The sequence below is a fragment of the Acipenser ruthenus genome, chromosome 50, assembly GCF_902713425.1.
Source record: "Acipenser ruthenus chromosome 50, fAciRut3.2 maternal haplotype, whole genome shotgun sequence".
In the NCBI taxonomy this organism is placed as follows: Eukaryota; Metazoa; Chordata; class Actinopteri; order Acipenseriformes; family Acipenseridae; genus Acipenser; species Acipenser ruthenus.
In genome coordinates, this window is record NC_081238.1 from 4,848,482 (window position 1) to 4,875,585 (window position 27,104).

General features: G+C 40.2%; 20 non-coding genes across 20 annotated transcripts; all 20 read left to right on the forward strand.

Annotated features, from left to right (window-relative positions):
* Positions 1 to 127: 127 nt before the first annotated feature.
* Positions 128 to 199, forward strand: trnag-ucc (transfer RNA glycine (anticodon UCC)). Its single transcript has one exon. It is a non-coding gene; the product is annotated as a tRNA-Gly (tRNA).
* A 1,961-nt stretch (positions 200 to 2,160) lies between these two features.
* On the forward strand, positions 2,161 to 2,232 carry trnah-gug (transfer RNA histidin (anticodon GUG)). The gene has a single exon. It is a non-coding gene; the product is annotated as a tRNA-His (tRNA).
* Positions 2,233 to 2,542: 310 nt separating this feature from the next.
* On the forward strand, positions 2,543 to 2,614 carry trnag-ucc (transfer RNA glycine (anticodon UCC)). The gene has a single exon. It is a non-coding gene; the product is annotated as a tRNA-Gly (tRNA).
* Positions 2,615 to 4,591: 1,977 nt separating this feature from the next.
* trnah-gug (transfer RNA histidin (anticodon GUG)) lies at positions 4,592 to 4,663 on the forward strand. The gene has a single exon. It is a non-coding gene; the product is annotated as a tRNA-His (tRNA).
* A 311-nt stretch (positions 4,664 to 4,974) lies between these two features.
* On the forward strand, positions 4,975 to 5,046 carry trnag-ucc (transfer RNA glycine (anticodon UCC)). Its single transcript has one exon. It is a non-coding gene; the product is annotated as a tRNA-Gly (tRNA).
* Positions 5,047 to 7,013: 1,967 nt separating this feature from the next.
* trnah-gug (transfer RNA histidin (anticodon GUG)) lies at positions 7,014 to 7,085 on the forward strand. Its single transcript has one exon. It is a non-coding gene; the product is annotated as a tRNA-His (tRNA).
* A 310-nt stretch (positions 7,086 to 7,395) lies between these two features.
* On the forward strand, positions 7,396 to 7,467 carry trnag-ucc (transfer RNA glycine (anticodon UCC)). The gene has a single exon. It is a non-coding gene; the product is annotated as a tRNA-Gly (tRNA).
* A 1,967-nt stretch (positions 7,468 to 9,434) lies between these two features.
* Positions 9,435 to 9,506, forward strand: trnah-gug (transfer RNA histidin (anticodon GUG)). Its single transcript has one exon. It is a non-coding gene; the product is annotated as a tRNA-His (tRNA).
* A 310-nt stretch (positions 9,507 to 9,816) lies between these two features.
* trnag-ucc (transfer RNA glycine (anticodon UCC)) lies at positions 9,817 to 9,888 on the forward strand. Its single transcript has one exon. It is a non-coding gene; the product is annotated as a tRNA-Gly (tRNA).
* A 1,977-nt stretch (positions 9,889 to 11,865) lies between these two features.
* Positions 11,866 to 11,937, forward strand: trnah-gug (transfer RNA histidin (anticodon GUG)). Its single transcript has one exon. It is a non-coding gene; the product is annotated as a tRNA-His (tRNA).
* Positions 11,938 to 12,247: 310 nt separating this feature from the next.
* trnag-ucc (transfer RNA glycine (anticodon UCC)) lies at positions 12,248 to 12,319 on the forward strand. Its single transcript has one exon. It is a non-coding gene; the product is annotated as a tRNA-Gly (tRNA).
* A 2,331-nt stretch (positions 12,320 to 14,650) lies between these two features.
* On the forward strand, positions 14,651 to 14,722 carry trnag-ucc (transfer RNA glycine (anticodon UCC)). Its single transcript has one exon. It is a non-coding gene; the product is annotated as a tRNA-Gly (tRNA).
* Positions 14,723 to 17,068: 2,346 nt separating this feature from the next.
* trnag-ucc (transfer RNA glycine (anticodon UCC)) lies at positions 17,069 to 17,140 on the forward strand. The gene has a single exon. It is a non-coding gene; the product is annotated as a tRNA-Gly (tRNA).
* Positions 17,141 to 19,101: 1,961 nt separating this feature from the next.
* trnah-gug (transfer RNA histidin (anticodon GUG)) lies at positions 19,102 to 19,173 on the forward strand. Its single transcript has one exon. It is a non-coding gene; the product is annotated as a tRNA-His (tRNA).
* Positions 19,174 to 19,483: 310 nt separating this feature from the next.
* On the forward strand, positions 19,484 to 19,555 carry trnag-ucc (transfer RNA glycine (anticodon UCC)). The gene has a single exon. It is a non-coding gene; the product is annotated as a tRNA-Gly (tRNA).
* A 1,962-nt stretch (positions 19,556 to 21,517) lies between these two features.
* trnah-gug (transfer RNA histidin (anticodon GUG)) lies at positions 21,518 to 21,589 on the forward strand. The gene has a single exon. It is a non-coding gene; the product is annotated as a tRNA-His (tRNA).
* Positions 21,590 to 21,899: 310 nt separating this feature from the next.
* On the forward strand, positions 21,900 to 21,971 carry trnag-ucc (transfer RNA glycine (anticodon UCC)). Its single transcript has one exon. It is a non-coding gene; the product is annotated as a tRNA-Gly (tRNA).
* Positions 21,972 to 23,932: 1,961 nt separating this feature from the next.
* On the forward strand, positions 23,933 to 24,004 carry trnah-gug (transfer RNA histidin (anticodon GUG)). The gene has a single exon. It is a non-coding gene; the product is annotated as a tRNA-His (tRNA).
* Positions 24,005 to 24,314: 310 nt separating this feature from the next.
* On the forward strand, positions 24,315 to 24,386 carry trnag-ucc (transfer RNA glycine (anticodon UCC)). Its single transcript has one exon. It is a non-coding gene; the product is annotated as a tRNA-Gly (tRNA).
* A 2,345-nt stretch (positions 24,387 to 26,731) lies between these two features.
* trnag-ucc (transfer RNA glycine (anticodon UCC)) lies at positions 26,732 to 26,803 on the forward strand. Its single transcript has one exon. It is a non-coding gene; the product is annotated as a tRNA-Gly (tRNA).
* The last annotated feature ends 301 nt before the right edge of the window (positions 26,804 to 27,104 follow it).

A 27,104-nucleotide genomic window follows, 5' to 3' on the forward strand; every position in this document is an offset into this window, starting at 1 on the left:
TAAAAATCTCCCACAAACACCAGTCGCTGTATTAACGCTTATCGAGTAGAGGCAAGACGGGACCTGTCCCAGCAGCCAACGTTACAGTGGCTTAATTCAATCTTTGAAGGTGATTTTGAGAACGGCGGCGTTGGTGGTATAGTGGTGAGCCTAGCTGCCTTCCAAGCAGTTGACCCGGGTTCGATTCCCGGCCAACGCAAGTCTTTTTTGAACTTTTTCATTTAACATTGGAATAAAGCGTAATACATTCCCCAACTAATTTGCCTTACTGGTTAATAGTCTTAAAAGCATAACTTTGAAAGTATCACTGTGAGTTATAATGATCTGTGAGGTGATATTAGTCACTACATTAAGCCCCATCAAACGAATGTGTTCATTTGGAATCATGCATTGATAATGCGTTGTCGGGAAAACTGCAAATATGTATGGAAGCGTGAGTTGAATGATTAATCACATTCTAAGGATTGATATGGTCCTGTTGTTCGTCCTGCCACATAACAATGGCGTTGCAGTTACATGCGCTGCAAAATCAAATATTTAAAATTAAACAACCATCTGATAAAACTTACTGCAGCCGGATTGTTTTAGACACACATGGGCGCATGAAAAAAATCAAACATATGTTACCAAAATAGTCATTGCTGTATGATGTACAGCAACTGTGAAATGAATGGTTTTATAATCTGTTATGTGAGACTTCTGTTGAATTTTTAAGCATTTGATTCCCTGTGTACACAAAGATGGCAGTCCTGATTTAACGAGTGGGCAAGCAGAGCTCTCGGTGACTGATTTTTCAGTCTTTTTCAGTCACGTGATTGAGCGCCTTCCCGGCAATGCATCGTAATTAGAAAAGTGGAATGCAAGATATTGAACACGGACACATCCGGGATTTGAACCCGGGAACTCGCGCACCCGAAGCAAGAATCATACCCCTAGATTAAACAGCCAAATGCTGGCGGCGATTTGGTTCCACGAGCTTCCAAAGAAGCGTAGACCTAGATGCTCTGTATTGAGGAATTTGTGTCACCTTGCTGTGTGCCTGTTAGGGGCAGTCTGATTTGCTTTACCTGGCGGCTAGCATTTCTATGGGCATCGAGAGGTGGTCGCTATAAATGAGGAAACTTGTTAAGATAGGATTTAGTTTCGATATGCATACATAAAAAATAAACAAAACAAAACTGTGTTTCGTTGTTTTGCAAAGGGATGCACTGCAATTTGTTATATTTTATTTTATTCTTGCGAGCACGCAGCTGTTTTATATATTCATTTTAAATAGATTGGGGGAAATTGGTACTGTGTACTTTACAAATGTAATCTAGATTGTAACGAGACCATTCAAGTGCTGACGTTGTTGTCTACTTTGTATGTACCACAAAAAGAACAGATTTGCTGAACTGGTTAATTAACCTTACTATAAAAAACTGATAGATCCAAGTATTTTATATAAACTGCAATACTATAATATGTGGTAACTAGTTGAATTAACTTCACTATAAGAAACTGCTAGATTAAGAGTTTGTTTAATTGTATCATCTCTATATGTACCTACTAGACAATTGTTAGATGGTGAAGTGAAAGTGGAATTGTCATATTGTTTACATTGTTGTTAATGTGCTTGAGATTTTGAAAACAATTATTAATTAAAACTTGTAAAGATTATTTTTGGAGTATGATTGCTTGATTTCTCCTGGATAAAAGAGTTTGTGCGGGAACCAACCACTCGAGGTCCTTGTCCTCAATAAACACACGGTGGCGTAGTGAAAATAACATAAATTTCGCTATCTGTATATAAAGACCTGCTACACTTCAATACTACTGCCGCTACTCGGACACCACACACGGAATCATTGTAAACACACCGCCATAGCACAGGCTGCCGACCAGCCATACCGCCGCCGTCACGAGAGCCTCCCGTTCCCTTACATCCTGCTTCCTATTCCGCTCCCCCTTGTCTTTAAAACCAGCCTTTGAAATGAGCCAGGTAAAGGGGAATCATCCTCTGATTGGCGCAGGGAAAGAAACGAAAGATTCTAAAAATGAAAGTAGCCTAATTAAAACAATAAAACAAAACACATAGCAGCGACCTGCTGCAATTGTTCTGCCGTGTGTGTAGCACGGAGTGCCCAGCTGACAAAACAAACACGAGCTTCTCGGTAGTTCGCCGTGATCGTATAGTGGTTAGTACTTTGCGTTGTGGCCGCAACAACCCCGGTTCGAATCCGGGTCACGGCAGGTGCAATCCTCACACGGCAGAGAAGCTTGTTCTTTTTTTTCACACGCCATCTTCATGGCATGCACCTTTTTGAAAGAAAATAGAATACAATAATTGCTTCATCGTGTTAGTACAGGCATGATGCACACCAGCCTGCTGTGTATGAAATAATAATTACAGAAATAATCAATCTATAAACACCATAAAAATCTCCCACAAACACCAGTCGCTGTATTAACGCTTATCGAGTAGAGGCAAGACGGGACCTGTCCCAGCAGCCAACGTTACAGTGGCTTAATTCAATCTTTGAAGGTGATTTTGAGAACGGAGGCGTTGGTGGTATAGTGATGAGCATAGCTGCCTTCCAAGCAGTTGACCCGGGTTCGATTCCCGGCCAACGCAAGTCTTTTTTGAACTTTTTCATTTAACATTGGAATAAAGCGTAATACATTCCCCAACTAATTTGCCTTACTGGTTAATAGTCTTAAAAGCATAACTTTGAAAGTATCACTGTGAGTTATAATGATCTGTGAGGTGATATTAGTCACTACATTAAGCCCCATCAAACGAATGTGTTCATTTGGAATCATGCATTGATAATGCGTTGTCGGGAAAACTGCAAATATGTATGGAAGCGTGAGTTGAATGATTAATCACATTCTAAGGATTGATATGGTCCTGTTGTTCGTCCTGCCACATAACAATGGCGTTGCAGTTACATGCGCTGCAAAATCAAATATTTAAAATTAAACAACCATCTGATAAAACTTACTGCAGCCGGATTGTTTTAGACACACATGAGCGCATGAAAAACATCAAACATATGTTACCAAAATAGTCATTGCTGTATGATGTACAGCAACTGTGAAATGAATGGTTTTATAATCTGTTATGTGAGACTTCTGTTGAATTTTTAAGCATTTGATTCCCTGTGTACACAAAGATGGCAGTCCTGATTTAACGAGTGGGCAAGCAGAGCTCTCGGTGACTGATTTTTCAGTCTTTTTCAGTCACGTGATTGAGCGCCTTCCCGGCAATGCATCGTAATTAGAAAAGAGTAATGCAAGATATTGAACACGGACACATCCGGGATTTGAACCCGGGAACTCGCGCACCCGAAGCAAGAATCATACCCCTAGATTAAACAGCCAAATGCTGGCGGCGATTTGGTTCCACGAGCTTCCACGAGCTTCCAAAGAAGCGTAGACCTAGATGCTCTGTATTGAGGAATTTGTGTCACCTTGCTGTGTGCCTGTTAGGGGCAGTCTGATTTGCTTTACCTGGCGGCTAGCATTTCTATGGGCATCGAGAGGTGGTCGCTATAAATGAGGAAACTTGTTAAGATAGGATTTAGTTTCGATATGCATACATACACATAAAAAATAAACAAAACAAAACTGTGTTTCGTTGTTTTGCAAAGGGATGCACTGCAATTTGTTATATTTTATTTTATTCTTGCGAGCACGCAGCTGTTTTATATATTCATTTTAAATAGATTGGGGGAAATTGGTACTGTGTACTTTACAAATGTAATCTAGATTGTAACGAGACCATTCAAGTGCTGACGTTGTTGTCTACTTTGTATGTACCACAAAAAGAACAGATTTGCTGAACTGGTTAATTAACCTTACTATAAAAAACTGATAGATCCAAGTATTTTATATAAACTGCAATACTATAATATGTGGTAACTAGTTGAATTAACTTCACTATAAGAAACTGCTAGATTAAGAGTTTGTTTAATTGTATCATCTCTATATGTATCTACTAGACAATTGTTAGATGGTGAAGTGAAAGTGGAATTGTCATATTGTTTACATTGTTGTTAATGTGCTTGAGATTTTGAAAACAATTATTAATTAAAACTTGTAAAGATTATTTTTGGAGTATGATTGCTTGATTTCTCCTGGATAAAAGAGTTTGTGCGGGAACCAACCACTCGAGGTCCTTGTCCTCAATAAACACACGGTGGCGTAGTGAAAATAACATAAATTTCGCTATCTGTATATAAAGACCTGCTACACTTCAATACTACTGCCGCTACTCGGACACCACACACGGAATCATTGTAAACACACCGCCATAGCACAGGCTGCCGACCAGCCATACCGCCGCCGTCACGAGAGCCTCCCGTTCCCTTACATCCTGCTTCCTATTCCGCTCCCCCTTGTCTTTAAAACCAGCCTTTGAAATGAGCCAGGTAAAGGGGAATCATCCTCTGATTGGCGCAGGGAAAGAAACGAAAGATTCTAAAAATGAAAGTAGCCTAATTAAAACAATAAAACAAAACACATAGCAGCGACCTGCTGCAATTGTTCTGCCGTGTGTGTAGCACGGAGTGCCCAGCTGACAAAACAAACACGAGCTTCTCGGTAGTTCGCCGTGATCGTATAGTGGTTAGTACTTTGCGTTGTGGCCGCAACAACCCCGGTTCGAATCCGGGTCACGGCAGGTGCAATCCTCACACGGCAGAGAAGCTTGTTCTTTTTTTTCACACGCCATCTTCATGGCATGCACCTTTTTGAAAGAAAATAGAATACAATAATTGCTTCATCGTGTTAGTACAGGCATGATGCACACCAGCCTGCTGTGTATGAAATAATAATTACAGAAATAATCAATCTATAAACACCATAAAAATCTCCCACAAACACCAGTCGCTGTATTAACGCTTATCGAGTAGAGGCAAGACGGGGACCTGTCCCAGCAGCCAACGTTACAGTGGCTTAATTCAATCTTTGAAGGTGATTTTGCGAACGGAGGCGTTGGTGGTATAGTGGTGAGCATAGCTGCCTTCCAAGCAGTTGACCCGGGTTCGATTCCCGGCCAACGCAAGTCTTTTTTGAACTTTTTCATTTAACATTGGAATAAAGCGTAATACATTCCCCAACTAATTTGCCTTACTGGTTAATAGTCTTAAAAGCATAACTTTGAAAGTATCACTGTGAGTTATAATGATCTGTGAGGTGATATTAGTCACTACATTAAGCCCCATCAAACGAATGTGTTCATTTGGAATCATGCATTGATAATGCGTTGTCGGGAAAACTGCAAATATGTATGGAAGCGTGAGTTGAATGATTAATCACATTCTAAGGATTGATATGGTCCTGTTGTTCGTCCTGCCACATAACAATGGCGTTGCAGTTACATGCGCTGCAAAATCAAATATTTAAAATTAAACAACCATCTGATAAAACTTACTGCAGCCGGATTGTTTTAGACACACATGGGCGCATGAAAAAAATCAAACATATGTTACCAAAATAGTCATTGCTGTATGATGTACAGCAACTGTGAAATGAATGGTTTTATAATCTGTTATGTGAGACTTCTGTTGAATTTTTAAGCATTTGATTCCCTGTGTACACAAAGATGGCAGTCCTGATTTAACGAGTGGGCAAGCAGAGCTCTCGGTGACTGATTTTTCAGTCTTTTTCAGTCACGTGATTGAGCGCCTTCCCGGCAATGCATCGTAATTAGAAAAGTGGAATGCAAGATATTGAACACGGACACATCCGGGATTTGAACCCGGGAACTCGCGCACCCGAAGCAAGAATCATACCCCTAGATTAAACAGCCAAATGCTGGCGGCGATTTGGTTCCACGAGCTTCCAAAGAAGCGTAGACCTAGATGCTCTGTATTGAGGAATTTGTGTCACCTTGCTGTGTGCCTGTTAGGGGCAGTCTGATTTGCTTTACCTGGCGGCTAGCATTTCTATGGGCATCGAGAGGTGGTCGCTATAAATGAGGAAACTTGTTAAGATAGGATTTAGTTTCGATATGCATACATACACATAAAAAATAAACAAAACAAAACTGTGTTTCGTTGTTTTGCAAAGGGATGCACTGCAATTTGTTATATTTTATTTTATTCTTGCGAGCACGCAGCTGTTTTATATATTCATTTTAAATAGATTGGGGGAAATTGGTACTGTGTACTTTACAAATGTAATCTAGATTGTAACGAGACCATTCAAGTGCTGACGTTGTTGTCTACTTTGTATGTACCACAAAAAGAACAGATTTGCTGAACTGGTTAATTAACCTTACTATAAAAAACTGATAGATCCAAGTATTTTATATAAACTGCAATACTATAATATGTGGTAACTAGTTGAATTAACTTCACTATAAGAAACTGCTAGATTAAGAGTTTGTTTAATTGTATCATCTCTATATGTACCTACTAGACAATTGTTAGATGGTGAAGTGAAAGTGGAATTGTCATATTGTTTACATTGTTGTTAATGTGCTTGAGATTTTGAAAACAATTATTAATTAAAACTTGTAAAGATTATTTTTGGAGTATGATTGCTTGATTTCTCCTGGATAAAAGAGTTTGTGCGGGAACCAACCACTCGAGGTCCTTGTCCTCAATAAACACACGGTGGCGTAGTGAAAATAACATAAATTTCGCTATCTGTATATAAAGACCTGCTACACTTCAATACTACTGCCGCTACTCGGACACCACACACGGAATCATTGTAAACACACCGCCATAGCACAGGCTGCCGACCAGCCATACCGCCGCCGTCACGAGAGCCTCCCGTTCCCTTACATCCTGCTTCCTATTCCGCTCCCCCTTGTCTTTAAAACCAGCCTTTGAAATGAGCCAGGTAAAGGGGAATCATCCTCTGATTGGCGCAGGGAAAGAAACGAAAGATTCTAAAAATGAAAGTAGCCTAATTAAAACAATAAAACAAAACACATAGCAGCGACCTGCTGCAATTGTTCTGCCGTGTGTGTAGCACGGAGTGCCCAGCTGACAAAACAAACACGAGCTTCTCGGTAGTTCGCCGTGATCGTATAGTGGTTAGTACTTTGCGTTGTGGCCGCAACAACCCCGGTTCGAATCCGGGTCACGGCAGGTGCAATCCTCACACGGCAGAGAAGCTTGTTCTTTTTTTTCACACGCCATCTTCATGGCATGCACCTTTTTGAAAGAAAATAGAATACAATAATTGCTTCATCGTGTTAGTACAGGCATGATGCACACCAGCCTGCTGTGTATGAAATAATAATTACAGAAATAATCAATCTATAAACACCATAAAAATCTCCCACAAACACCAGTCGCTGTATTAACGCTTATCGAGTAGAGGCAAGACGGGACCTGTCCCAGCAGCCAACGTTACAGTGGCTTAATTCAATCTTTGAAGGTGATTTTGAGAACGGAGGCGTTGGTGGTATAGTGATGAGCATAGCTGCCTTCCAAGCAGTTGACCCGGGTTCGATTCCCGGCCAACGCAAGTCTTTTTTGAACTTTTTCATTTAACATTGGAATAAAGCGTAATACATTCTCCAACTAATTTGCCTTACTGGTTAATAGTCTTAAAAGCATAACTTTGAAAGTATCACTGTGAGTTATAATGATCTGTGAGGTGATATTAGTCACTACATTAAGCCCCATCAAACGAATGTGTTCATTTGGAATCATGCATTGATAATGCGTTGTCGGGAAAACTGCAAATATGTATGGAAGCGTGAGTTGAATGATTAATCACATTCTAAGGATTGATATGGTCCTGTTGTTCGTCCTGCCACATAACAATGGCGTTGCAGTTACATGCGCTGCAAAATCAAATATTTAAAATTAAACAACCATCTGATAAAACTTACTGCAGCCGGATTGTTTTAGACACACATGAGCGCATGAAAAACATCAAACATATGTTACCAAAATAGTCATTGCTGTATGATGTACAGCAACTGTGAAATGAATGGTTTTATAATCTGTTATGTGAGACTTCTGTTGAATTTTTAAGCATTTGATTCCCTGTGTACACAAAGATGGCAGTCCTGATTTAACGAGTGGGCAAGCAGAGCTCTCGGTGACTGATTTGTCAGTCTTTTTCAGTCACGTGATTGAGCGCCTTCCCGGCAATGCATCGTAATTAGAAAAGAGTAATGCAAGATATTGAACACGGACACATCCGGGATTTGAACCCTGGAACTCGCGCACCCGAAGCAAGAATCATACCCCTAGATTAAACAGCCAAATGCTGGCGGCGATTTGGTTCCACGAGCTTCCAAAGAAGCGTAGACCTAGATGCTCTGTATTGAGGAATTTGTGTCACCTTGCTGTGTGCCTGTTAGGGGCAGTCTGATTTGCTTTACCTGGCGGCTAGCATTTCTATGGGCATCGAGAGGTGGTCGCTATAAATGAGGAAACTTGTTAAGATAGGATTTAGTTTCGATATGCATACATACACATAAAAAATAAACAAAACAAAACTGTGTTTCGTTGTTTTGCAAAGGGATGCACTGCAATTTGTTATATTTTATTTTATTCTTGCGAGCACGCAGCTGTTTTATATATTCATTTTAAATAGATTGGGGGAAATTGGTACTGTGTACTTTACAAATGTAATCTAGATTGTAACGAGACCATTCAAGTGCTGACGTTGTTGTCTACTTTGTATGTACCACAAAAAGAACAGATTTGCTGAACTGGTTAATTAACCTTACTATAAAAAACTGATAGATCCAAGTATTTTATATAAACTGCAATACTATAATATGTGGTAACTAGTTGAATTAACTTCACTATAAGAAACTGCTAGATTAAGAGTTTGTTTAATTGTATCATCTCTATATGTACCTACTAGACAATTGTTAGATGGTGAAGTGAAAGTGGAATTGTCATATTGTTTACATTGTTGTTAATGTGCTTGAGATTTTGAAAACAATTATTAATTAAAACTTGTAAAGATTATTTTTGGAGTATGATTGCTTGATTTCTCCTGGATAAAAGAGTTTGTGCGGGAACCAACCACTCGAGGTCCTTGTCCTCAATAAACACACGGTGGCGTAGTGAAAATAACATAAATTTCGCTATCTGTATATAAAGACCTGCTACACTTCAATACTACTGCCGCTACTCGGACACCACACACGGAATCATTGTAAACACACCGCCATAGCACAGGCTGCCGACCAGCCATACCGCCGCCGTCACGAGAGCCTCCCGTTCCCTTACATCCTGCTTCCTATTCCGCTCCCCCTTGTCTTTAAAACCAGCCTTTGAAATGAGCCAGGTAAAGGGGAATCATCCTCTGATTGGCGCAGGGAAAGAAACGAAAGATTCTAAAAATGAAAGTAGCCTAATTAAAACAATAAAACAAAACACATAGCAGCGACCTGCTGCAATTGTTCTGCCGTGTGTGTAGCACGGAGTGCCCAGCTGACAAAACAAACACGAGCTTCTCGGTAGTTCGCCGTGATCGTATAGTGGTTAGTACTTTGCGTTGTGGCCGCAACAACCCCGGTTCGAATCCGGGTCACGGCAGGTGCAATCCTCACACGGCAGAGAAGCTTGTTCTTTTTTTTCACACGCCATCTTCATGGCATGCACCTTTTTGAAAGAAAATAGAATACAATAATTGCTTCATCGTGTTAGTACAGGCATGATGCACACCAGCCTGCTGTGTATGAAATAATAATTACAGAAATAATCAATCTATAAACACCATAAAAATCTCCCACAAACACCAGTCGCTGTATTAACGCTTATCGAGTAGAGGCAAGACGGGACCTGTCCCAGCAGCCAACGTTACAGTGGCTTAATTCAATCTTTGAAGGTGATTTTGAGAACGGAGGCGTTGGTGGTATAGTGATGAGCATAGCTGCCTTCCAAGCAGTTGACCCGGGTTCGATTCCCGGCCAACGCAAGTCTTTTTTGAACTTTTTCATTTAACATTGGAATAAAGCGTAATACATTCTCCAACTAATTTGCCTTACTGGTTAATAGTCTTAAAAGCATAACTTTGAAAGTATCACTGTGAGTTATAATGATCTGTGAGGTGATATTAGTCACTACATTAAGCCCCATCAAACGAATGTGTTCATTTGGAATCATGCATTGATAATGCGTTGTCGGGAAAACTGCAAATATGTATGGAAGCGTGAGTTGAATGATTAATCACATTCTAAGGATTGATATGGTCCTGTTGTTCGTCCTGCCACATAACAATGGCGTTGCAGTTACATGCGCTGCAAAATCAAATATTTAAAATTAAACAACCATCTGATAAAACTTACTGCAGCCGGATTGTTTTAGACACACATGAGCGCATGAAAAACATCAAACATATGTTACCAAAATAGTCATTGCTGTATGATGTACAGCAACTGTGAAATGAATGGTTTTATAATCTGTTATGTGAGACTTCTGTTGAATTTTTAAGCATTTGATTCCCTGTGTACACAAAGATGGCAGTCCTGATTTAACGAGTGGGCAAGCAGAGCTCTCGGTGACTGATTTTTCAGTCTTTTTCAGTCACGTGATTGAGCGCCTTCCCGGCAATGCATCGTAATTAGAAAAGAGTAATGCAAGATATTGAACACGGACACATCCGGGATTTGAACCCGGGAACTCGCGCACCCGAAGCAAGAATCATACCCCTAGATTAAACAGCCAAATGCTGGCGGCGATTTGGTTCCACGAGCTTCCACGAGCTTCCAAAGAAGCGTAGACCTAGATGCTCTGTATTGAGGAATTTGTGTCACCTTGCTGTGTGCCTGTTAGGGGCAGTCTGATTTGCTTTACCTGGCGGCTAGCATTTCTATGGGCATCGAGAGGTGGTCGCTATAAATGAGGAAACTTGTTAAGATAGGATTTAGTTTCGATATGCATACATACACATAAAAAATAAACAAAACAAAACTGTGTTTCGTTGTTTTGCAAAGGGATGCACTGCAATTTGTTATATTTTATTTTATTCTTGCGAGCACGCAGCTGTTTTATATATTCATTTTAAATAGATTGGGGGAAATTGGTACTGTGTACTTTACAAATGTAATCTAGATTGTAACGAGACCATTCAAGTGCTGACGTTGTTGTCTACTTTGTATGTACCACAAAAAGAACAGATTTGCTGAACTGGTTAATTAACCTTACTATAAAAAACTGATAGATCCAAGTATTTTATATAAACTGCAATACTATAATATGTGGTAACTAGTTGAATTAACTTCACTATAAGAAACTGCTAGATTAAGAGTTTGTTTAATTGTATCATCTCTATATGTATCTACTAGACAATTGTTAGATGGTGAAGTGAAAGTGGAATTGTCATATTGTTTACATTGTTGTTAATGTGCTTGAGATTTTGAAAACAATTATTAATTAAAACTTGTAAAGATTATTTTTGGAGTATGATTGCTTGATTTCTCCTGGATAAAAGAGTTTGTGCGGGAACCAACCACTCGAGGTCCTTGTCCTCAATAAACACACGGTGGCGTAGTGAAAATAACATAAATTTCGCTATCTGTATATAAAGACCTGCTACACTTCAATACTACTGCCGCTACTCGGACACCACACACGGAATCATTGTAAACACACCGCCATAGCACAGGCTGCCGACCAGCCATACCGCCGCCGTCACGAGAGCCTCCCGTTCCCTTACATCCTGCTTCCTATTCCGCTCCCCCTTGTCTTTAAAACCAGCCTTTGAAATGAGCCAGGTAAAGGGGAATCATCCTCTGATTGGCGCAGGGAAAGAAACGAAAGATTCTAAAAATGAAAGTAGCCTAATTAAAACAATAAAACAAAACACATAGCAGCGACCTGCTGCAATTGTTCTGCCGTGTGTGTAGCACGGAGTGCCCAGCTGACAAAACAAACACGAGCTTCTCGGTAGTTCGCCGTGATCGTATAGTGGTTAGTACTTTGCGTTGTGGCCGCAACAACCCCGGTTCGAATCCGGGTCACGGCAGGTGCAATCCTCACACGGCAGAGAAGCTTGTTCTTTTTTTTCACACGCCATCTTCATGGCATGAACCTTTTTGAAAGAAAATAGAATACAATAATTGCTTCATCGTGTTAGTACAGGCATGATGCACACCAGCCTGCTGTGTATGAAATAATAATTACAGAAATAATCAATCTATAAACACCATAAAAATCTCCCACAAACACCAGTCGCTGTATTAACGCTTATCGAGTAGAGGCAAGACGGGACCTGTCCCAGCAGCCAACGTTACAGTGGCTTAATTCAATCTTTGAAGGTGATTTTGCGAACGGAGGCGTTGGTGGTATAGTGGTGCGCATAGCTGCCTTCCAAGCAGTTGACCCGGGTTCGATTCCCGGCCAACGCAAGTCTTTTTTGAACTTTTTCATTTAACATTGGAATAAAGCGTAATACATTCCCCAACTAATTTGCCTTACTGGTTAATAGTCTTAAAAGCATAACTTTGAAAGTATCACTGTGAGTTATAATGATCTGTGAGGTGATATTAGTCACTACATTAAGCCCCATCAAACGAATGTGTTCATTTGGAATCATGCATTGATAATGCGTTGTCGGGAAAACTGCAAATATGTATGGAAGCGTGAGTTGAATGATTAATCACATTCTAAGGATTGATATGGTCCTGTTGTTCGTCCTGCCACATAACAATGGCGTTGCAGTTACATGCGCTGCAAAATCAAATATTTAAAATTAAACAACCATCTGATAAAACTTACTGCAGCCGGATTGTTTTAGACACACATGGGCGCATGAAAAAAATCAAACATATGTTACCAAAATAGTCATTGCTGTATGATGTACAGCAACTGTGAAATGAATGGTTTTATAATCTGTTATGTGAGACTTCTGTTGAATTTTTAAGCATTTGATTCCCTGTGTACACAAAGATGGCAGTCCTGATTTAACGAGTGGGCAAGCAGAGCTCTCGGTGACTGATTTGTCAGTCTTTTTCAGTCACGTGATTGAGCGCCTTCCCGGCAATGCATCGTAATTAGAAAAGAGTAATGCAAGATATTGAACACGGACACATCCGGGATTTGAACCCGGGAACTCGCGCACCCGAAGCAAGAATCATACCCCTAGATTAAACAGCCAAATGCTAGCGGCGATTTGGTTCCACGAGCTTCCAAAGAAGCGTAGACCTAGATGCTCTGTATTGAGGAATTTGTGTCACCTTGCTGTGTGCCTGTTAGGGGCAGTCTGATTTGCTTTACCTGGCGGCTAGCATTTCTATGGGCATCGAGAGGTGGTCGCTATAAATGAGGAAACTTGTTAAGATAGGATTTAGTTTCGATATGCATACATACACATAAAAAATAAACAAAACAAAACTGTGTTTCGTTGTTTTGCAAAGGGATGCACTGCAATTTGTTATATTTTATTTTATTCTTGCGAGCACGCAGCTGTTTTATATATTCATTTTAAATAGATTGGGGGAAATTGGTACTGTGTACTTTACAAATGTAATCTAGATTGTAACGAGACCATTCAAGTGCTGACGTTGTTGTCTACTTTGTATGTACCACAAAAAGAACAGATTTGCTGAACTGGTTAATTAACCTTACTATAAAAAACTGATAGATCCAAGTATTTTATATAAACTGCAATACTATAATATGTGGTAACTAGTTGAATTAACTTCACTATAAGAAACTGCTAGATTAAGAGTTTGTTTAATTGTATCATCTCTATATGTATCTACTAGACAATTGTTAGATGGTGAAGTGAAAGTGGAATTGTCATATTGTTTACATTGTTGTTAATGTGCTTGAGATTTTGAAAACAATTATTAATTAAAACTTGTAAAGATTATTTTTGGAGTATGATTGCTTGATTTCTCCTGGATAAAAGAGTTTGTGCGGGAACCAACCACTCGAGGTCCTTGTCCTCAATAAACACACGGTGGCGTAGTGAAAATAACATAAATTTCGCTATCTGTATATAAAGACCTGCTACACTTCAATACTACTGCCGCTACTCGGACACCACACACGGAATCATTGTAAACACACCGCCATAGCACAGGCTGCCGACCAGCCATACCGCCGCCGTCACGAGAGCCTCCCGTTCCCTTACATCCTGCTTCCTATTCCGCTCCCCCTTGTCTTTAAAACCAGCCTTTGAAATGAGCCAGGTAAAGGGGAATCATCCTCTGATTGGCGCAGGGAAAGAAACGAAAGATTCTAAAAATGAAAGTAGCCTAATTAAAACAATAAAACAAAACACATAGCAGCGACCTGCTGCAATTGTTCTGCCGTGTGTGTAGCACGGAGTGCCCAGCTGACAAAACAAACACGAGCTTCTCGGTAGTTCGCCGTGATCGTATAGTGGTTAGTACTTTGCGTTGTGGCCGCAACAACCCCGTTTCGAATCCGGGTCACGGCAGGTGCAATCCTCACACGGCAGAGAAGCTTGTTCTTTTTTTTCACACGCCATCTTCATGGCATGCACCTTTTTGAAAGAAAATAGAATACAATAATTGCTTCATCGTGTTAGTACAGGCATGATGCTCACCAGCCTGCTGTGTATGAAATAATAATTACAGAAATAATCAATCTATAAACACCATAAAAATCTCCCACAAACGCTTATCGAGTAGAGGCAAGACGGGACCTGTCCCAGCAGCCAACGTTGCAGTGGCTTAATTCAATCTTTGAAGGTGATTTTGAGAACGGAGGCGTTGGTGGTATAGTGGTGAGCATAGCTGCCTTCCAAGCAGTTGACCCGGGTTCGATTCCCGGCCAACGCAAGTCTTTTTTGAACTTTTTCATTTAACATTGGAATAAAGCGTAATACATTCCCCAACTAATTTGCCTTACTGGTTAATAGTCTTAAAAGCATAACTTTGAAAGTATCACTGTGAGTTATAATGATCTGTGAGGTGATATTAGTCACTACATTAAGCCCCATCAAACGAATGTGTTCATTTGGAATCATGCATTGATAATGCGTTGTCGGGAAAACTGCAAATATGTATGGAAGCGTGAGTTGAATGATTAATCACATTCTAAGGATTGATATGGTCCTGTTGTTCGTCCTGCCACATAACAATGGCGTTGCAGTTACATGCGCTGCAAAATCAAATATTTAAAATTAAACAACCATCTGATAAAACTTACTGCAGCCGGATTGTTTTAGACACACATGGGGGGCGCATGAAAAAAATCAAACATATGTTACCAAAATAGTCATTGCTGTATGATGTACAGCAACTGTGAAATGAATGGTTTTATAATCTGTTTTGTGAGACTTCTGTTGAATTTTTAAGCATTTGATTCCCTGTGTACACAAAGATGGCAGTCCTGATTTAACGAGTGGGCAAGCAGAGCTCTCGGTGACTGATTTGTCAGTCTTTTTCAGTCACGTGATTGAGCGCCTTCCCGGCAATGCATCGTAATTAGAAAATTGTAATGCAAGATATTGAACACGGACACATCCGGGATTTGAACCCGGGAACTCGCGCACCCGAAGCAAGAATCATACCCCTAGATTAAACAGCCAAATGCTGGCGGCGATTTGGTTCCACGAGCTTCCAAAGAAGCGTAGACCTAGATGCTCTGTATTGAGGAATTAGTGTCACCTTGCTGTGTGCCTGTTAGGGGCAGTCTGATTTGCTTTACCTGGCGGCTAGCATTTCTATGGGCATCGAGAGGTGGTCGCTATAAATGAGGAAACTTGTTAAGATAGGATTTAGTTTCGATATGCATACATAAAAAATAAACAAAACAAAACTGTGTTTCGTTGTTTTGCAAAGGGATGCACTGCAATTTGTTATATTTTATTTTATTCTTGCGAGCACGCAGCTGTTTTATATATTCATTTTAAATAGATTGGGGGAAATTGGTACTGTGTACTTTACAAATGTAATCTAGATTGTAACGAGACTATTCAAGTGCTGACGTTGTTGTCTACTTTGTATGTACCACAAAAAGAACAGATTTGCTGAACTGGTTAATTAACCTTACTATAAAAAACTGATAGATCCAAGTATTTTATATAAACTGCAATACTATAATATGTGGTAACTAGTTGAATTAACTTCACTATAAGAAACTGCTAGATTAAGAGTTTGTTTAATTGTATCATCTCTATATGTACCTACTAGACAATTGTTAGATGGTGAAGTGAAAGTGGAATTGTCATATTGTTTACATTGTTGTTAATGTGCTTGAGATTTTGAAAACAATTATTAATTAAAACTTGTAAAGATTATTTTTGGAGTATGATTGCTTGATTTCTCCTGGATAAAAGAGTTTGTGCGGGAACCAACCACTCGAGGTCCTTGTCCTCAATAAACACACGGTGGCGTAGTGAAAATAACATAAATTTCGCTATCTGTATATAAAGACCTGCTACACTTCAATACTACTGCCGCTACTCGGACACAACACACGGAATCATTGTAAACACACCGCCATAGCACAGGCTGCCGACCAGCCATACCTCCGCCGTCACGAGAGCCTCCCGTTCCCTTACATCCTGCTTCCTATTCCGCTCCCCCTTGTCTTTAAAACCAGCCTTTGAAATGAGCCAGGTAAAGGGGAATCATCCTCTGATTGGCGCAGGGAAAGAAACGAAAGATTCTAAAAATGAAAGTAGCCTAATTAAAACAATAAAACAAAACACATAGCAGCGACCTGCTGCAATTGTTCTGCCGTGTGTGTAGCACGGAGTGCCCAGCTGACAAAACAAACACGAGCTTCTCGGTAGTTCGCCGTGATCGTATAGTGGTTAGTACTTTGCGTTGTGGCCGCAACAACCCCGTTTCGAATCCGGGTCACGGCAGGTGCAATCTTCACACGGCAGAGAAGCTTGTTCTTTTTTTTCACACGCCATCTTCATGGCATGCACCTTTTTGAAAGAAAATAGAATACAATAATTGCTTCATCGTGTTAGTACAGGCATGATGCTCACCAGCCTGCTGTGTATGAAATAATAATTACAGAAATAATCAATCTATAAACACCATAAAAATCTCCCACAAACACCAGTCGCTGTATTAACGCTTATCGATTAGAGGCAAGACGGGACCTGTCCCAGCAGCCAACGTTGCAGTGGCTTAATTCAATCTTTGAAGGTGATTTTGAGAACGGAGGCGTTGGTGGTATAGTGGTGAGCATAGCTGCCTTCCAAGCAGTTGACCCGGGTTCGATTCCCGGCCAACGCAAGTCTTTTTTGAACTTTTTCATTTAACATTGGAATAAAGCGTAATACATTCCCCAACTAATTTGCCTTACTGGTTAATAGTCTTAAAAGCATAACTTTGAAAGTATCACTGTGAGTTATAATGATCTGTGAGGTGATATTAGTCACTACATTAAGCCCCATCAAACGAATGTGTTCATTTGGAATCATGCATTGATAATGCGTTGTCGGGAAAACTGCAAATATGTATGGAAGCGTGAGTTGAATGATTAATCACATTCTAAGGATTGATATGGTCCTGTTGTTCGTCCTGCCACATAACAATGGCGTTGCAGTTACATGCGCTGCAAAATCAAATATTTAAAATTAAACAACCATCTGATAAAACTTACTGCAGCCGGATTGTTTTAGACACACATGGGCGCATGAAAAAAATGAAACATATGTTACCAAAATAGTCATTTGCTGTATGATGTACAGCAACTGTGAAATGAATGGTTTTATAATCTGTTATGTGAGACTTCTGTTGAATTTTTAAGCATTTGATTCCCTGTGTACACAAAGATGGCAGTCCTGATTTAACGAGTGGGCAAGCAGAGCTCTCGGTGACTGATTTGTCAGTCTTTTTCAGTCACGTGATTGAGCGCCTTCCCGGCAATGCATCGTAATTAGAAAAGTGTAATGCAAGATATTGAACACGGACACATCCGGGATTTGAACCCGGGAACTCGCGCACCCGAAGCAAGAATCATACCCCTAGATTAAACAGCCAAATGCTGGCGGCGATTTGGTTCCACGAGCTTCCAAAGAAGCGTAGACCTAGATGCTCTGTATTGAGGAATTAGTGTCACCTTGCTGTGTGCCTGTTAGGGGCAGTCTGATTTGCTTTACCTGGCGGCTAGCATTTCTATGGGCATCGAGAGGTGGTCGCTATAAATGAGGAAACTTGTTAAGATAGGATTTAGTTTCGATATGCATACATAAAAAATAAACAAAACAAAACTGTGTTTCGTTGTTTTGCAAAGGGATGCACTGCAATTTGTTATATTTTATTTTATTCTTGCGAGCACGCAGCTGTTTCATATATTCATTTTAAATAGATTGGGGGAAATTGGTACTGTGTACTTTACAAATGTAATCTGATTGTAACGAGACCATTCAAGTGCTGACGTTGTTGTCTACTTTGTATGTACCACAAAAAGAACAGATTTGCTGAACTGGTTAATTAACCTTACTATAAAAAACTGATAGATCCAAGTATTTTATATAAACTGCAATACTATAATATGTGGTAACTAGTTGAATTAACTTCACTATAAGAAACTGCTAGATTAAGAGTTTGTTTAATTGTATCATCTCTATATGTATCTACTAGACAATTGTTAGATGGTGAAGTGAAAGTGGAATTGTCATATTGTTTACATTGTTGTTAATGTGCTTGAGATTTTGAAAACAATTATTAATTAAAACTTGTAAAGGTTATTTTTGGAGTATGATTGCTTGATTTCTCCTGGATAAAAGAGTTTGTGCGGGAACCAACCACTCGAGGTCCTTGTCCTCAATAAACACACGGTGGCGTAGTGAAAATAACATAAATTTCGCTATCTGTATATAAAGACCTGCTACACTTCAATACTACTGCCGCTACTCGGACACCACACACGGAATCATTGTAAACACACCGCCATAGCACAGGCTGCCGACCAGCCATACCTCCGCCGTCACGAGAGCCTCCCGTTCCCTTACATCTTGCTTCCTATTCCGCTCCCCCTTGTCTTTAAAGCCAGCCTTTGAAATGAGCCAGGTAAAGGGGAATCATCCTCTGATTGGCGCAGGGAAAGAAACGAAAGATTCTAAAAATGAAAGTAGCCTAATTAAAACAATAAAACAAAACACATAGCAGCGACCTGCTGCAATTGTTCTGCCGTGTGTGTAGCACGGAGTGCCCAGCTGACAAAACAAACACGAGCTTCTCGGTAGTTCGCCGTGATCGTATAGTGGTTAATACTTTGCGTTGTGGCCGCAACAACCCCGGTTCGAATCCGGGTCACGGCAGGTGCAATCCTCACACGGCAGAGAAGCTTGTTCTTTTTTTTCACACGCCATCTTCATGGCATGCACCTTTTTGAAAGAAAATAGAATACAATAATTGCTTCATCGTGTTAGTACAGGCATGATGCACACCAGCCTGCTGTGTGTGAAATAATAATTACAGAAATAATCAATCTATAAACACCATAAAAATCTCCCACAAACACCAGTCGCTGTATTAACGCTTATCGAGTAGAGGCAAGACGGGACCTGTCCCAGCAGCCAACGTTACAGTGGCTTAATTCAATCTTTGAAGGTGATTTTGAGAACGGAGGCGTTGGTGGTATAGTGGTGAGCATAGCTGCCTTCCAAGCAGTTGACCCGGGTTCGATTCCCGGCCAACGCAAGTCTTTTTTGAACTTTTTCATTTAACATTGGAATAAAGCGTAATACATTCCCCAACTAATTTGCCTTACTGGTTAATAGTCTTAAAAGCATAACTTTGAAAGTATCACTGTCAGTTATAATGATCTGTGAGGTGATATTAGTCACTACATTAAGCCCCATCAAACGAATGTGTTCATTTGGAATCATGCATTGATAATGCGTTGTCGGGAAAACTGCAAATATGTATGGAAGCCTGAGTTGAATGATTAATCACATTCTAAGGATTGATATGGTCCTGTTGATCGTCCTGCCACATAACAATGGCGTTGCAGTTACATGCGCTGCAAAATCAAATATTTAAAATTAAACAACCATCTGATAAAACTTACTGCAGCCGGATTGTTTTAGACACACATGGGCGCATGAAAAAAATGAAACATATGTTACCAAAATAGTCATTTGCTGTATGATGTACAGCAACTGTGAAATCAATGGTTTTATAATCTGTTATGTGAGACTTCTGTTGAATTTTTAAGCATTTGATTCCCTGTGTACACAAAGATGGCAGTCCTGATTTAACGAGTGGGCAAGCAGAGCTCTCGGTGACTGATTTGTCAGTCTTTTTCAGTCACGTGATTGAGCGCCTTCCCGGCAATGCATCGTAATTAGAAAAGTGTAATGCAAGATATTGAACACGGACACATCCGGGATTTGAACCCGGGAACTCGCGCACCCGAAGCAAGAATCATACCCCTAGATTAAACAGCCAAATGCTGGCGGCGATTTGGTTCCACGAGCTTCCAAAGAAGCGTAGACCTAGATGCTCTGTATTGAGGAATTAGTGTCACCTTGCTGTGTGCCTGTTAGGGGCAGTCTGATTTGCTTTACCTGGCGGCTAGCATTTCTATGGGCATCGAGAGGTGGTCGCTATAAATGAGGAAACTTGTTAAGATAGGATTTAGTTTCGATATGCATACATAAAAAATAAACAAAACAAAACTGTGTTTCGTTGTTTTGCAAAGGGATGCACTGCAATTTGTTATATTTTATTTTATTCTTGCGAGCACGCAGCTGTTTTATATATTCATTTTAAATAGATTGGGGGAAATTGGTACTGTGTACTTTACAAATGTAATCTAGATTGTAACGAGACCATTCAAGTGCTGACGTTGTTGTCTACTTTGTATGTACCACAAAAAGAACAGATTTGCTGAACTGGTTAATTAACCTTACTATAAAAAACTGATAGATCCAAGTATTTTATATAAACTGCAATACTATAATATGTGGTAACTAGTTGAATTAACTTCACTATAAGAAACTGCTAGATTAAGAGTTTGTTTAATTGTATCATCTCTATATGTATCTACTAGACAATTGTTAGATGGTGAAGTGAAAGTGGAATTGTCATATTGTTTACATTGTTGTTAATGTGCTTGAGATTTTGAAAACAATTATTAATTAAAACTTGTAAAGATTATTTTTGGAGTATGATTGCTTGATTTCTCCTGGATAAAAGAGTTTGTGCGGGAACCAACCACTCGAGGTCCTTGTCCTCAATAAACACACGGTGGCGTAGTGAAAATAACATAAATTTCGCTATCTGTATATAAAGACCTGCTACACTTCAATACTACTGCCGCTACTCGGACACCACACACGGAATCATTGTAAACACACCGCCATAGCACAGGCTGCCGACCAGCCATACCGCCGCCGTCACGAGAGCCTCCCGTTCCCTTACATCCTGCTTCCTATTCCGCTCCCACTTGTCTTTAAAACCAGCCTTTGAAATGAGCCAGGTAAAGGGGAATCATCCTCTGATTGGCGCAGGGAAAGAAACGAAAGATTCTAAAAATGAAAGTAGCCTAATTAAAACAATAAAACAAAACACATAGCAGCGACCTGCTGCAATTGTTCTGCCGTGTGTGTAGCACGGAGTGCCCAGCTGACAAAACAAACACGAGCTTCTCGGCAGTTCGCCGTGATCGTATAGTGGTTAGTACTTTGCGTTGTGGCCGCAACAACCCCGGTTCGAATCCGGGTCACGGCAGGTGCAATCCTCACACGGCAGAAAAGCTTGTTCTTTTTTTTCACACGCCATCTTCATGGCATGCACCTTTTTGAAAGAAAATAGAATACAATAATTGCTTCATCGTGTTAGTACAGGCATGATGCACACCAGCCTGCTGTGTATGAAATAATAATTACAGAAATAATCAATCTATAAACACCATAAAAATCTCCCACAAACACCAGTCGCTGTATTAACGCTTATCGAGTAGAGGCAAGACGGGACCTGTCCCAGCAGCCAACGTTACAGTGGCTTAATTCAATCTTTGAAGGTGATTTTGAGAACGGAGGCGTTGGTGGTATAGTGGTGAGCATAGCTGCCTTCCAAGCAGTTGACCCGGGTTCGATTCCCGGCCAACGCAAGTCTTTTTTGAACTTTTTCATTTAACATTGGAATAAAGCGTAATACATTCCCCAACTAATTTGCCTTACTGGTTAATAGTCTTAAAAGCATAACTTTGAAAGTATCACTGTGAGTTATAATGATCTGTGAGGTGATATTAGTCACTACATTAAGCCCCATCAAACGAATGTGTTCATTTGGAATCATGCATTGATAATGCGTTGTCGGGAAAACTGCAAATATGTATGGAAGCGTGAGTTGAATGATTAATCACATTCTAAGGATTGATATGGTCCTGTTGTTCGTCCTGCCACATAACAATGGCGTTGCAGTTACATGCGCTGCAAAATCAAATATTTAAAATTAAACAACCATCTGATAAAACTTACTGCAGCCGGATTGTTTTAGACACACATGGGCGCATGAAAAAAATCAAACATATGTTACCAAAATAGTCATTGCTGTATGATGTACAGCAACTGTGAAATGAATGGTTTTATAATCTGTTTTGTGAGACTTCTGTTGAATTTTTAAGCATTTGATTCCCTGTGTACACAAAGATGGCAGTCCTGATTTAACGAGTGGGCAAGCAGAGCTCTCGGTGACTGATTTTTCAGTCTTTTTCAGTCACGTGATTGAGCGCCTTCCCGGCAATGCATCGTAATTAGAAAAGTGTAATGCAAGATATTGAACACGGACACATCCGGGATTTGAACCCGGGAACTCGCGCACCCGAAGCAAGAATCATACCCCTAGATTAAACAGCCAAATGCTGGCGGCGATTTGGTTCCACGAGCTTCCAAAGAAGCGTAGACCTAGATGCTCTGTATTGAGGAATTAGTGTCACCTTGCTGTGTGCCTGTTAGGGGCAGTCTGATTTGCTTTACCTGGCGGCTAGCATTTCTATGGGCATCGAGAGGTGGTCGCTATAAATGAGGAAACTTGTTAAGATAGGATTTAGTTTCGATATGCATACATAAAAAATAAACAAAACAAAACTGTGTTTCGTTGTTTTGCAAAGGGATGCACTGCAATTTGTTATATTTTATTTTATTCTTGCGAGCACGCAGCTGTTTTATATATTCATTTTAAATAGATTGGGGGAAATTGGTACTGTGTACTTTACAAATGTAATCTAGATTGTAACGAGACCATTCAAGTGCTGACGTTGTTGTCTACTTTGTATGTACCACAAAAAGAACAGATTTGCTGAACTGGTTAATTAACCTTACTATAAAAAACTGATAGATCCAAGTATTTTATATAAACTGCAATACTATAATATGTGGTAACTAGTTGAATTAACTTCACTATAAGAAACTGCTAGATTAAGAGTTTGTTTAATTGTATCATCTCTATATGTACCTACTAGACAATTGTTAGATGGTGAAGTGAAAGTGGAATTGTCATATTGTTTACATTGTTGTTAATGTGCTTGAGATTTTGAAAACAATTATTAATTAAAACTTGTAAAGATTATTTTTGGAGTATGATTGCTTGATTTCTCCTGGATAAAAGAGTTTGTGCGGGAACCAACCACTCGAGGTCCTTGTCCTCAATAAACACACGGTGGCGTAGTGAAAATAACATAAATTTCGCTATCTGTATATAAAGACCTGCTACACTTCAATACTACTGCCGCTACTCGGACACAACACACGGAATCATTGTAAACACACCGCCATAGCACAGGCTGCCGACCAGCCATACCTCCGCCGTCACGAGAGCCTCCCGTTCCCTTACATCCTGCTTCCTATTCCGCTCCCCCTTGTCTTTAAAACCAGCCTTTGAAATGAGCCAGGTAAAGGGGAATCATCCTCTGATTGGCGCAGGGAAAGAAACGAAAGATTCTAAAAATGAAAGTAGCCTAATTAAAACAATAAAACAAAACACATAGCAGCGACCTGCTGCAATTGTTCTGCCGTGTGTGTAGCACCGAGTGCCCAGCTGACAAAACAAACACGAGCTTCTCGGCAGTTCGCCGTGATCGTATAGTGGTTAGTACTTTGCGTTGTGGCCGCAACAACCCCGGTTCGAATCCGGGTCACGGCAGGTGCAATCCTCACACGGCAGAGAAGCTTGTTCTTTTTTTTCACACGCCATCTTCATGGCATGCACCTTTTTGAAAGAAAATAGAATACAATAATTGCTTCATCGTGTTAGTACAGGCATGATGCACACCAGCCTGCTGTGTATGAAATAATAATTACAGAAATAATCAATCTATAAACACCATAAAAATCTCCCACAAACACCAGTCGCTGTATTAACGCTTATCGAGTAGAGGCAAGACGGGACCTGTCCCAGCAGCCAACGTTACAGTGGCTTAATTCAATCTTTGAAGGTGATTTTGAGAACGGAGGCGTTGGTGGTATAGTGGTGAGCATAGCTGCCTTCCAAGCAGTTGACCCGGGTTCGATTCCCGGCCAACGCAAGTCTTTTTTGAACTTTTTCATTTAACATTGGAATAAAGCGTAATACATTCCCCAACTAATTTGCCTTACTGGTTAATAGTCTTAAAAGCATAACTTTGAAAGTATCACTGTGAGTTATAATGATCTGTGAGGTGATATTAGTCACTACATTAAGCCCCATCAAACGAATGTGTTCATTTGGAATCATGCATTGATAATGCGTTGTCGGGAAAACTGCAAATATGTATGGAAGCGTGAGTTGAATGATTAATCACATTCTAAGGATTGATATGGTCCTGTTGTTCGTCCTGCCACATAACAATGGCGTTGCAGTTACATGCGCTGCAAAATCAAATATTTAAAATTAAACAACCATCTGATAAAACTTACTGCAGCCGGATTGTTTTAGACACACATGGGGGGCGCATGAAAAAAATCAAACATATGTTACCAAAATAGTCATTGCTGTATGATGTACAGCAACTGTGAAATGAATGGTTTTATAATCTGTTTTGTGAGACTTCTGTTGAATTTTTAAGCATTTGATTCCCTGTGTACACAAAGATGGCAGTCCTGATTTAACGAGTGGGCAAGCAGAGCTCTCGGTGACTGATTTTTCAGTCTTTTTCAGTCACGTGATTGAGCGCCTTCCCGGCAATGCATCGTAATTAGAAAAGTGTAATGCAAGATATTGAACACGGACACATCCGGGATTTGAACCCGGGAACTCGCGCACCCGAAGCAAGAATCATACCCCTAGATTAAACAGCCAAATGCTGGCGGCGATTTGGTTCCACGAGCTTCCAAAGAAGCGTAGACCTAGATGCTCTGTATTGAGGAATTAGTGTCACCTTGCTGTGTGCCTGTTAGGGGCAGTCTGATTTGCTTTACCTGGCGGCTAGCATTTCTATGGGCATCGAGAGGTGGTCGCTATAAATGAGGAAACTTGTTAAGATAGGATTTAGTTTCGATATGCATACATAAAAAATAAACAAAACAAAACTGTGTTTCGTTGTTTTGCAAAGGGATGCACTGCAATTTGTTATATTTTATTTTATTCTTGCGAGCACGCAGCTGTTTTATATATTCATTTTAAATAGATTGGGGGAAATTGGTACTGTGTACTTTACAAATGTAATCTAGATTGTAACGAGACCATTCAAGTGCTGACGTTGTTGTCTACTTTGTATGTACCACAAAAAGAACAGATTTGCTGAACTGGTTAATTAACCTTACTATAAAAAACTGATAGATCCAAGTATTTTATATAAACTGCAATACTATAATATGTGGTAACTAGTTGAATTAACTTCACTATAAGAAACTGCTAGATTAAGAGTTTGTTTAATTGTATCATCTCTATATGTACCTACTAGACAATTGTTAGATGGTGAAGTGAAAGTGGAATTGTCATATTGTTTACATTGTTGTTAATGTGCTTGAGATTTTGAAAACAATTATTAATTAAAACTTGTAAAGATTATTTTTGGAGTATGATTGCTTGATTTCTCCTGGATAAAAGAGTTTGTGCGGGAACCAACCACTCGAGGTCCTTGTCCTCAATAAACACACGGTGGCGTAGTGAAAATAACATAAATTTCGCTATCTGTATATAAAGACCTGCTACACTTCAATACTACTGCCGCTACTCGGACACAACACACGGAATCATTGTAAACACACCGCCATAGCACAGGCTGCCGACCAGCCATACCTCCGCCGTCACGAGAGCCTCCCGTTCCCTTACATCCTGCTTCCTATTCCGCTCCCCCTTGTCTTTAAAACCAGCCTTTGAAATGAGCCAGGTAAAGGGGAATCATCCTCTGATTGGCGCAAGGAAAGAAACGAAAGATTCTAAAAATGAAAGTAGCCTAATTAAAACAATAAAACAAAACACATAGCAGCGACCTGCTGCAATTGTTCTGCCGTGTGTGTAGCACGGAGTGCCCAGCTGACAAAACAAACACGAGCTTCTCGGTAGTTCGCCGTGATCGTATAGTGGTTAGTACTTTGCGTTGTGGCCGCAACAACCCCGTTTCGAATCCGGGTCACGGCAGGTGCAATCCTCACACGGCAGAGAAGCTTGTTCTTTTTTTCACACGCCATCTTCATGGCATGCACCTTTTTGAAAGAAAATAGAATACAATAATTGCTTCATCGTGTTAGTACAGGCATGATGCTCACCAGCCTGCTGTGTATGAAATAATAATTACAGAAATAATCAATCTATAAACACCATAAAAATCTCCCACAAACACCAGTCGCTGTATTAACGCTTATCGAGTAGAGGCAAGACGGGACCTGTCCCAGCAGCCAACGTTGCAGTGGCTTAATTCAATCTTTGAAGGTGATTTTGAGAACGGAGGCGTTGGTGGTATAGTGGTGAGCATAGCTGCCTTCCAAGCAGTTGACCCGGGTTCGATTCCCGGCCAACGCAAGTCTTTTTTGAACTTTTTCATTTAACATTGGAATAAAGCGTAATACATTCCCCAACTAATTTGCCTTACTGGTTAATAGTCTTAAAAGCATAACTTTGAAAGTATCACTGTGAGTTATAATGATCTGTGAGGTGATATTAGTCACTACATTAAGCCCCATCAAACGAATGTGTTCATTTGGAATCATGCATTGATAATGCGTTGTCGGGAAAACTGCAAATATGTATGGAAGCGTGAGTTGAATGATTAATCACATTCTAAGGATTGATATGGTCCTGTTGTTCGTCCTGCCACATAACA